General features: G+C 36.5%; 1 protein-coding gene across 1 annotated transcript in view; it reads left to right on the top strand.

Annotated features, from left to right (window-relative positions):
• The window catches only part of LOC136834096 (tyrosine-protein phosphatase 99A-like), a 582738-nt gene that overhangs the window by 198983 nt on the left and 371255 nt on the right, over positions 1–12500 (top strand).

The raw sequence follows: 12500 nt of genomic DNA, 5'->3' as shown, positions 1-12500 counted from the left end.
TGCATGTACATAATTTATGAAAGGAATGACGTCATAGAACCAAATAACGATTTCTTGCCATATTTACGGCATATATTTATAAAATAATGAAAGTAATGACGTCATACAATCAAATACCGACTTGTTGCCACATCTGCGTCGCAGACAAATTAAATCTGGTCTTGCTGCGATGGGCCCAGTGTCGAAAGCCAACTTAGATACCTAATTAAAGTTTCTTCCAACTTAAAATAGGTTGCAGATAATCTAGGTCTTCTTAGGACGGGTGCCTCCCTAACCCGCCCGCCCCCCCCCCCCTCAAAGATATTGTTGCTGCTTCGTTAATTAGGCCTATGGGAGCCGTAGATGGAGGGGAAACCTATAGAAAACTTCTGATGGAAGTGTAGGTAACAATGACAAGGTAATTTGCAGATCTGATTGACTTCTTTCAAGTTTTGTCCGCAGTCGGTTTCATTTCCTCTAAATATAGGATGTTTACGTATGAATGTATGTGTGTGTGTGTGTGTGTGTAAATATTCAAGTTAAGAAATGAGTTACGAGTCCATATATTCACATTTTGTAAACTATATATACATACATATATATGTGTGTGTATGCGTGCGTATATGTATGTATGTATATATGAATGTATGTGTGTATATGTATATATCTATATCGAGATATATATATATATATATATATATATATATATATATATATATATATATTTTATATATTCTTTAGTTATTTTAACATCTACATTTATGAAAGCACAGGTGAGAATTTTATCTGTTCCACTCCAGTAGCGTCAGTTTTTGTAACTCACTGTTATAATGCTGCAAGACTTAAACATGAATTAAATCTACTAACTTGGACCTTATTTTCAAGCATGGTGAAGTAATTCTTTGAAGGTACAGGATACAGTAACAATGAGGAAATTCTTATTACCGGAGTTGTTGCATGACTCGAATGATTTACGTTTAATACAGGAAATTTCGAAACGAAGGCAGACTCAAGACTGTAAAGCGCAGGACACGATATAAAGTGAAAGGTTAACATGAAATGTTAATGAACAGATTCGTTTCATGTTGTGACATTTTTTTTATTACTATTTGAAAACTTGTTTCTTTAGATTAGTTTTTGCGTTTTGCTTATTTGTTAAAGTTTTGGAAGGAAGAATGAGGTACCCTTATTAGTTTTCTGTAAAAGAAAACTATTGTGCCAGCTTTTTCTGTCCGTCCGCACCATATTTTGTTCTCACTTATTTTATGTCCGCGCTTTTTCTGTCCGCCCTCAGATCTAAAACTACTGAGGCTAGAGGGCTGCAAATTGGTATGTTGATCATCCACCCTCCAATCATCAAACGTACCAAATTGCAGCCCTCTTGCCTCAGTGGTTTTTATTTTATTTAAGGTTAAATTTAGCCATAATCGTGCTTCTGGCAACGAAATAGGATAGGTAATCACCGGACAGTGGTTAAAAGTTTCATGGGCTGCGACTCATATAGCGTTATACCGAGACCACCGAAAGATAGATCTATTTCCGGTGTCCTTGAATATACGCTGTAGCGGCTGTAGAGAAAACTCGATTGCGCCGAGGAAACTTCGGCGCATTTTTCACTTGTTTATTATTTAATCAATTTTATTCGTCTAAATAATCGCGTTTCCTTCGTAGATCACAGTAATGGCTCTCTTGACAAAGTTCTTTCAGAGCAGTGATAGTAATTGTGTTGAAATCCACGATTATTCTTTTCTTTGGTGATACTAGTAGTACAGTAGATCGGTTTATTTTTATGATTCAGTTTCATATATAAAAAAATCCTTCAGAAAATGCTTTACTGAGAATGAATCGCTCACGTGGGAATGAACCCCTCTCACGGGATTGACAGTTTTATGTATTCCTTAACCAGTAGAGGAAATATATTTTTATAAATCATTGTCAATAGATGTTTTATGTAAATGATTAAGGGGAAGGAATGGATATGGAAAAAAGAAGAAGAAGAAGAAGAAGAAAGAGGGAAGGAAGGGAAGAAGAAGAAGAAGAAGAAGAAGAAGAAGGAGGAGGAGGAGGAGGAGGAGGAAAGAAGAAGGAGGAGGAGGAGGAAGAAGTAGGAGAAAAAAAAGAAAGGGAAAGAAGTAAAATGAGGAAGGGGTATGGGAAAAGGGGGGAGGGGGAAATGGAAGGGGGTAGCCTGCCGAAAGCCATCCACGCTGTAATCGACCGTCAGGAAAAGTGGACACCTGATGCCACACGTCGTGACTGGCACCGCTTTTTTTTTTTTTATCGGAACCACATTTTGTACTTCTTTTTCGGGGATGGTAGATATGGCTTCCATCACGGTGCAAAAGGGTCTTTGGCAGGCGTAAGGAGGAGGAGGAGGAGAGAGAGAGAAAAAGCTGATAGGATGTGCAGGAAATGAGGGAGAAATGGGGTGAGGAAATTGGGGGAAGCGGCCAGGGAGGAAGGTGTGAGGCGTCGGGCTAATGATGCTACTTTTCCATCTTTCAAAATTTTGGATGATTTTTTAGATCGTTCGCGAGATTGACTTGATTTTGCGTGCTTGTGCGCGCGTCTGTGTGTGTGTGTGTGTTTGTGTGTGGGAGGGAAGGAGGTAGTGCTGGATGCTTTCTGTGTATGTGCACGGACACACCTTAGCTTATATAATATATTATAAAGAGTGGTTTGAAGAATTCGAGAAGTTCAGAGGTCGCGAGTGTATAGTATTCATGACAGTTTTTCTTGAATAGTAAATAGTCGCAAGACAAATTTCTTGACTGTTTTGAATTTGTTATGTAATATGTTTCTGAACAAATGAATTTAATGAGGACGCTGAACATTTTTTTTTAATGTTTGGTGATTATATTTATGCCAATTGTGGGACTTTGCATCAGAATAGGAGTATGAAATTCTCTAAACAAAGTTTCTGGCTTAAATTGCATCGCCGACAGCCAACCCCCTCCCCACCTCCGGCTTTGTTTTGTGTCCTTGAAAGACCTTAGATTTCATATATGAAATACAATTTTTTTATATTAATAGGCCTAATCTTCTATGAATGCTCTGTTAAAAGTTGGACTTCATTCGTACCAGAAACAATAGATGTTGAAATTCCCCGAAATCTTTCATTATTCAGATCTCTCTCTCTCTCTCTCTCTCTCTCTCTCTCTCTCTCTCTCTCTCTCTCTCTCTCTCTCAGCACAATGGATGTTGCAACTCCCTATAGCTTTGCATTATTCTATTCGGTTTATATGTCTACCTGCAAAATTTCTCTCTCTCTCTCTCTCTCTCTCTCTCTCTCTCTCTCTCTCTCTCTCTCTCTCTCTCAAGCACAATGGATGTTGCAACTCCCTATAGCTTTGCATTATTCTATTCGGTTTTATGTCTACCCCGGCAAAATTTCTCTCTCTCTCTCTCTCTCTCTCTCTCTCTCTCTCTCTCTCTCTCTCTCTCTCTCTCTCTCTCTCTCTTTCTCCGTAAGCTGAAAGCTTTTCAAGCGTCATTGATTATGAAAAGTACCACGGTATTGATTTCAAATGTTATTCAGTGACCTTTACAATGATGTCGAGGCTGGTCTGATTAAGTGAGTTTAATTTCCATTCAGTTTTCTATTAGGAAAAATTCCCACTTATATTTCCGTTATACTCGAGCAGCCCTCAAAGAAAAAAATTAATTAATAAAGAACCTCTGCTGCTGTTTTTATTTTTCGCCTAGTTTAATCTTATGAAATTTTTTATTAGATTTTATAAAAAAAAATATTTTTAACAACGGAAATTTTTTCTCCTTATATTTTTTTTTAACTCATATTTTCAATTTGTTTCGATTTTCCTTGTTTGTTTCACGCGAGATCTGCTTTTTTTTTTTTTACTCTTTAGCCTTATTTAATCTTATGCATTTTATACAAGTTTTTGTACATCGGAATTTTTTATTTTTTTTTTATTTTCAGGATTTCAGTCACTTTCGAATTGCATTGTAATTTCTCTCACGATCTGCTTTTTTCGCCTTGTTTAATCTTATAAATTTTATTAGGTTTTATAGAAACAAGTTTTTTACATCGAAATTGTTTCTCTCTGTTTTTTTCAAGTTTTCAGGATTTCAATCTCTCTCTACTTGCATTGTTTATTTCGCTCGCGATCTTTCCATCGAATCCCAACGCTCTTCTTCTGAATAGTCGAATCTCACGAAAGAAAGTAGCTTTTGTAATATGTATTCGAATTTAGATTGGGTTCTCACATGCAAATTAGATGATGTATATATTCACATCCACTCCCGTGTGTTCTTCATTCGAATGTGGCCTTGTAAAAGGGGACCCCCAGAGATCTAGTTCGTAAAAGGGGTCCTCGGAATCCTAGTTCGTAAAAAGGTCCTCAGAATCCTGGTTCCTAAAAGGGTCCTCAGAATCCTGGTTCGTAAAAGGGTCCTCAGAATCCTGGTTCGTAAAAGGGTCCTCAGAATCCTAGTTCGTAAAAGGGTCCTCAGAATCCTAGTTCGTAAAAGGGTCCTCAGAATCCTAGTTCGTAAAAGGGTCCTCAGAATCCTGGTTCGTAAAAAGGTCCTTAGAGTCCTAGTTTTCAAAAGGGTCTTCCGAGTCCTAGTTCTTAAAAGGGGTCTTTAAACTCTTAGTTTGTAAAAGGGTTCCTTAGAGTCCTAGTCCGTAAAAGGATCCTTAGAGTCCTAGTTCTTAAAAGGGTCCTCAGAGATCTTGTTCGTAAAAGGGGTCCTCAGAGTCCTAGTTCGTAAAGTGTCCTTAGACTCCTATTTCTTAAAAGGGGTCCTCAGAGTCCTGGTCCGTAAAAGGGGTCCTTATAGTCAAGTAAAATAGAACTTTAGTTTCATCGGCAGGAGGAAAAAAATCCTAAACAGTGCAGTATGACCTGGAAGTTCGTCGACTGTTGTTGGTCACAGCCAGTACGTTGAACGGAATGATGCTAGGAACTCAAAATTTTCATACCTTACCATTATCCTTCGGAGACCCCGAGTCTCCTTTCCGTTCCCCACCCACTCCCCACCTCCCCACTCCCCACCTCCCCACTCCCAGGATTATCCCACTTCCTTGTAAAGCTATTGATGGACAACATCTAATCCGAAGGAGGCTTTATTACTCTGTCAACATGCCGACAGGGGAGGGGGCTGTTCCGGCCTTGAGGCTTCGCCCCTGGGGGAGGGGGAGGGGGGCAGGTTATTAAGTGTTTGGCCAAGAACGACCGGAGATGATGGCCTTTGCTAATCATTGTTTGACCCACACGACGCGCCATCAATGACCTCAGTGTAGTCGTTGAGATGATTTCAAGGTCATCCTTTCTCTCATGTTGTTCTCTTCTGGAACTGATACGTCAATGCCTTCATGTGCCGTTCCATATTCCATTACCTGCCCAATTCCGAAGGGAAAGTGAACTCCATTGATACGTTTCACTTTCGACTCCTTTTTATCAGTCGTTACTTTCTGAGACTTAAGTGTTCTTTATTCTTATTAAAACTCTTTTCTTTATTCGCTTTGTGAATTTCTTCAACATCGATTTTAAGAGAATTTCATTGATGTGACTATGCTGGTTTCTGGTAAACAGATTACTTATTTATATGTTATATATATGGATATGTATTTATTTTTTATTTCCTGCAAATAAATCAGTATTTAAATGTTGTATTTATAAATGTGTATACTTATGTAAGTCCAGTAACTTATACAGTCTCTCAGATTTATATATTATATATATATATATATATATATATATATATATATATATATATATATATATATATATACATACATATATGTGTGTGTGTGTGTGTGTTTGTGTGTTTGTGTGTGTGTAAATATATGTGTATATATGTAATATATACATACGTGCATCCACACATACATTCACTCATATATATATTTGCCATCAGTTTATCTGTAAAATAGAATTACCCATAAACTGTAAACATAGTGTTTAGGTAGTTTATGTGTGTCACGATTTGCGTGTTTTTTATAATATAGTCCACGTGATAGAAGGTTTGAAGAGCGCGCGAGCACGCACACTCTCCATGCTTTACTGCTTTCTAATTTCAACGGAGACTCGTCCCTAAGGGCTGCAGGCAGGTACACGCACTTCCCTCTATTAATATTAATGGCCATGATACTCTATAAAGCACGCGCGTGTGTGCTCTCGTATGTGAGTAGGCAAGGGGGTCCCGGGAGCGGGTTTGGGGAGGAAGGTAGGCTGTAAGCTAGGAGTCCACAGGTCGGGGTGGGGGGGCGGGGGAAAGGGGGGAAGGTTGTCTAATGATCGAATACCTTGGTGTGCAGATTACTCTCTGGGATTTATTGATGTTATCATTAGTTCGATACATCAAAATGTTTGTCGCATGTAGGCAGCGAAAAGTGATTCGGCTGATAAGACCCGTCTCGCCCCCCCTCCCCCCCCCGATTAGGTCTGTGGTACGAGTGGGCATATGCAAATGAGACGAAGAACACGAGGGGCTTATTCCTTGCTTTGATTTATCCCGTGAGTTTGTCATCACAGGGTAAATTAAGGATAAGTTCATGGTGGTATTAGTGTGTGCTTGTATGTGTGTGTGTGTGTGTGCATGTGAGAGAGAGAGAGAGAGAGAATGTTTGTGTGGGTGGGTGTGAGTGCGAGTTCTTGCATGCACAAATGCATTCAGTAATTCTGTGATGCATATTTTTTCATTGTTGGATTGGCTTTGGAAATACATGGGTTTAATAGGAATGAACTGGTATAGTATATTTTTAATGTCTTTTAGGAGCGATAAATTTTGTATCATTGCTGCGATTCCATTGCGTTTATTGAAGTATTTGACGTGTGAATAATATATATATATATATATATATATATATATATATATATATATATATATATATATATTTACGTTTATCAATCAAGATAGAGGTGAATAACGCAATGCTTGCATGGGGCTTGAGATGCTACTGATGTGCCTCATGTGTAGAAATATTAAATGGCTATTGTTGTGGAAGTTGTTGCACATGGGATTCATCCTAGATTCGGCAGCTGAAGCACGAATATGGCAGGAAACCCCTTCCCTGGTTTATATAGGAAAACGGCTAAATAATAATAATAATAATAATAATAATAATAATAATAATAATTATAATAATAATAATGTACGTTGTCACCAAACACATAATGATTGTAATTATTTCTTAAAAATTTGGAATTAATAATATTAAATGGAGAACTCCGATACTATTCGCCCTGTTTAGTCATAGTATTAGTTTTAATAATAATAATAATAATAATAATAATAATGTACATTGTTGCCTGATACATAATGATCGTAATTATATATTAATTTTATTACTATTATAATAATATTAAGTGGAAAACTCCGATACTAGTTGCCACAGCTGTTCAGTCAAGGCATTAGTTTTCGTATTCTCTGTTCTACATTTCCCATTTAATTATTCGTCCAATTTCACCTACTTCCTTATTTACGCAACTCCCAAATTCCAATCAAGGATCCGGTGACGTCATAATGCCATTAGTAAAATCACCTGGCCTACAAATGTTAATTAGATCCAACTTTAGAAAAGCGATTATCGTTGTTTTCCTAAGTGTTTTCCGGGCTGTAATGACTACACGTATTAATTAGTCGAAAACAGCAGTTTTATCACTGCAAAATTTAAAAAGTTCTCCCCCTGGTTGAAATTTGGCGTGAGGTTTTGCAGCATTTTCTCTGAGCATTGGAGGTTCGATTTTCCTTGTTTTAAGCTTAAGCTGTTACACACTTTTAAGCTTAAGCTGTTACACAGCATATCTTGTCTATCCTAAGCTTAGGTAAGTCTGCTCTTTTGTCTTCTAAGCTTCGGTTTAAGCTTGGTTCGGGTTAACTTGTCTGTTTCCTAGCTTAAACATGGCCGCACATGAACAGTGGATAATCACAGTAAATATCACGTCTCTCTCCTGGTCGGGATTGTTTGACACAAAATATCACTTCTCTTGGTATGGATTGTTTGACACAAGGTATCACTTCTCTTGGTATGGATTGTTTGACACAAGATATCACTTCTCTTGGTTGGGATTGTTTGACACAAAATATCACTTCTCTTGGTCGGGGTTGTTTGACACAAAATACCACTTCTCTTGGTCGGGGTTGTTGGACACAAAATATCACTTCTCATGGTCGGGATTGACACAAAATATCACTTTTCTTGGTACGGATTGACACAAAAAATCACTTCTCTTGGTCGGGGTTGTTTGACACAAAATATCACTTCTCTTGGTCGGGATTGTTTGACAAAATATCACTTCTCTTGGTCAGGATTGTTTGACACAAAATGTCACTTCTCTTGGTAGGGGTTATTTGACATAAAAAGTCACTTCTCTTGGATGGGATTGTTTGATACAAAATATCACTTCTCGTTGTCGGGGTTGTTTAACACAAAATACCGATTCTCTTTGGTCGGGGTTGTTTGACACAAAATATCACCTCTCTTGGTACGGATTGTTTGACACAAGGTATCACTTCTCTTGGTATGGATTGTTTGACACAGGGTATCACTTCTCTTGGTATGGATTGTTTGACATAACATATCACTTCTCTTGTTTGGGATTGTTTGACACAAAATATCACTTCTCTTGGTCAGGGTTGTTTGTCACAAAATACCACTTCTCTTGTTTGGGATTGTTTGACACAAAATATAACTTCTCTTGGTCGGGATTGTTTGACACCAAATATCACTTCTCTTGATGGAGATTGTTTGACACAAACATCACTTCTCTTGGTGTAGATTGTTTGACACAAAATATCACTTCTCTTGGTCCGGATTGTTTGACACAAAATATCTCTTCTCTTCGTCGGGGTTGTTTGACACAAAATATCACTTCCCATTGTCGGGGTTGTTTGACACAAAATACCACTTCTCTTGGTACGGAATGTTTGACGCAAGGTATCACTTTTCTTGGTATGGATTGTTTGACACAAGGTATCACTTCTCTTGGTATGGATTGTTTGAAACTAGATATCACTTCTCTTGTTTAGGATTGACACAAAATATTACTTCTCTTGGTCGGGATTGTTTAACACAAAATACCACTTCTCTTGGTTGGGGTTGTTTGGCACAAAATATCACTTCTCTTGGTCGGGATTGTTTGACACAAAGTATCATTTCTCTTGGTGGAGATTGTTTGACACAAAATATCACTTCTCTTGGTCGGGGTTGTTTGACACAAAATACCACTTCTCTTGGTCGGGTTGTTTGACAGAAAATATCACCTCTCTTGGTACAGAATGTTTGACACAAGGTATCACTTCTCATGGTATGTATTGTTTAACACAAGGTATCACTTCTCTTGGTATGGATTGTTTGACACTAGATATCACTTCTCTTGTTTGGGATTGTTTGACACAAAATATTACTTCTCTTGGTCGGGATTGTTTGAAACAAAATACCACTTCTCTTGGTCGGGGTTGTATGGCACAAAATATCACTTCTCTTGGTCGGGATTGTTTGACACAAAATATTATTTCTCTTGGTGGAGATTGTTTGACACAAAATATCACTTCTCTTGGTCGGGGTTGTTTGACACAAAATATCACTATCTTGGTATGGATTGTTTGACAAAATATCACTTCTCATGATCGTAATTGTTTGACACAAAATATCACTTCTCTTGGTCGGGATTGTTTGACACAAAATATCACCTCTCATTGTCGGGGTTGTTTGACACAAAATACCAATTATCTTGGTCGGGGTTGTTTGACACAAGGTATCACTTCTCTTGGTACGGATTGTTTGACACAAAATATCACTTCTCTTGGTATGGATTGTTTGACACAAGGTGTCACTTCTCTTGGTATGGATTGTTTGACACAAGATATCACTTCTCTTGTTTGGGATTGTTTGACATAATATATCACTTCTCTTGGTCAGGGTTGTTTGACACAAAACATCACTTCTCTTGTTCGGGATTATTTGACACAAAATATCACTTATGGTGGTGGAGATTGTTTGACACAAAGTATCACTTCTCTTGGTCGGGATTGTTTGACACAAAATATCACTTCTCTTGGTCGGGGTTGTTTGACACAAAATATCACTTCTCTTGGTCGGGGTTGTTTGACACAAAATATCACTTCTCTTGGTCGGGGTTGTTTGACACAAAATATCACTTCTCTTGGTCGGGATTGTTTGACACAAAATATAACTCTTTTATCTGTCAGTCATGATAAATTAATAAAACTAAAATCAGTGAAAGGTCAGTAGTCTAATTTTAATCCCCATCAGCTGGAAATTCAGGACACTAATCCGTAAGCCTCAATTATCAAAAGCCTTACGGGTCTGTAATCTGTAATCCAGTGATAGTTACGACCTCGACATTTCCACTCCAGAACGAGACTAATTTTTAGGTATGCACAAGTTAGATGCTTTAAATTCTGTGCTTATCAATCATGATTTTCCGCTGCTGGTTTACATTTTTAAGTATTTCCGGAGAGTTTTTGTTTTGATTGTTATTATTTTATTTGTGTGTGTGTGTGTTTTTGTGTTTGGAATGTGTATTTGGTAGGCTTAGAAGTTTTAATTCTCGACGACGCGTCGCTGTTATCCAAGCTGTTTGAATAGTCTGTCGTCGCTAATCGCTTAGAACTTTCAGATGCCTGATTGATTATTGATCGAGAACCTTTGAGTTCATAGTCATTATTTAACCATGTTGCTCCAAATTATTTTTTTTACCTAAATTTCTTCAGGTCGGTGTTATGTAAGAGCTGTGGAATTCGTTCGAGTTAGGCGAAGGCCAGTTTGTTCTGTTTCATTATTAAGGATTTGTAGAGTTCTTGACTGCTGGAAAAGTGGAATTCTCGGCTCGGCGGTATGTGGGGGAATTTTGAATTTATGACATCCTTAAGGATGGATTAAGGATGGAAAAGTTTTTTTTTTTAGTTTAAATGGTAAATGCTTAAAACGTATAATGGTTGTGTGGATACTTACATTTTTGTGAGAAAAACACTTTAACAGGATTTTCCGTTAGAATTAAAAATGCATACACAAATAATATATATATATATATATATATATATATATATATATATATATATATATATATATATTATATATATATATAATATATTTACATAATATATTATATATATATATATATATATATATATATATATATATATACACAACACAATATGTATATATATATGTGTATAACATATTTTAGACGTTAAGAATGAATTTAGCAGTGGCTTTTATCTTTTATTTCTTTGAAGTTATCCCTTTTGAAGTGAATGTCTTAATGTCTATTATATATATATATATATATATATATATATATATATATATATATATATATATATATATATATATATATATATATATATATATTATATATATATATTATATATATAATATATATATATATATATTATATACAGTATGTATGTATGTATGTATGTATGTATGTATGTATGTATGTATGTATGTATGTATGTATGTATGTATATATGCAGACTCTTACGCGCAAGGCAGGTGAACTCAAATGTGCCTGCGTAATATACAGATAGATAAATTTCAGATAGTATACATACCCTATGCAGTCGCACACGCTAAGCATTTGCATGCATTTCGAGGAGTGAAGCATGAATGATGTAGGAAGATTAGTTAGTTGGGACATGAAACTCGGGGGAAGGGGAGGAGGAGGGAGTACTCCATGGCCTCTTGTGTATATAGAGCGTACAGATTGCTCTTCCTATTAACACTAAAAGCTGGAAAAAGAGATCGTTTAATGGACTTGCCGAGATTGGAATGGAAATCCTGTACGGCAACCAGGAGAAATATAACAAGCAGGGGCTCAACTTTTTTTTTTTTTTTTTTTTTTTTTTTTTTTGCTCGTCATGGCAAATATGGAACATGGGAGGGGGGGTTCGGTTCGGGGAGGAGGAGGAGGAAGAGGATGGAGGAGGAGGGGTTTCATTCCCTCCCCCGAAGAATCTGCATCCTGACAAGAAGGATGTGTTTATTATTTGTTCATACACATATATGCATATATATGTGTATATATATATATATATATATATATATATATATATATATATATATATATATATATATATATATATATATGTGTGTGTGTGTGTGTGTGTGTGTTTTGTTTTGTACACGAATGTATAAATACACACATACATACGTATATATATGTATATATACATATATGAAATATTTTCATGTATAGATAAATAGCGTGAGAGGCTTACATACACAAGACCATAGCTTTTCCCCTGATACGAATAAATAGAGTAGTAGTTTGACAATACTGGTTTTTCATTTTTTGGGTTAGACTCCGTATATTCTAAATGAGATCGCATTTTGTGTCAGCTGTTACGCTTTCTTAGTAAATTATCGAAATGCAATTTTATAATACATAATATTGTTTAACTGATTATAATTTAATCCTAGTTATTTTTCCATTTAATCTGATAAGTTGTAGAACAGTCCTGTTAAGAAAAGAAGAGAACATTAAAAATCAAATAAACAAGTAAAAAATGCGCCGAAGTTTCCTCGGCGC

The sequence above is a fragment of the Macrobrachium rosenbergii genome, chromosome 53 (assembly GCF_040412425.1).
Source record: "Macrobrachium rosenbergii isolate ZJJX-2024 chromosome 53, ASM4041242v1, whole genome shotgun sequence".
Classification (NCBI taxonomy): Eukaryota; Metazoa; Arthropoda; class Malacostraca; order Decapoda; family Palaemonidae; genus Macrobrachium; species Macrobrachium rosenbergii.
Note: the sequence above shows the minus strand (reverse complement) of the source record. Positions and strands in the feature narration are given on the sequence as shown.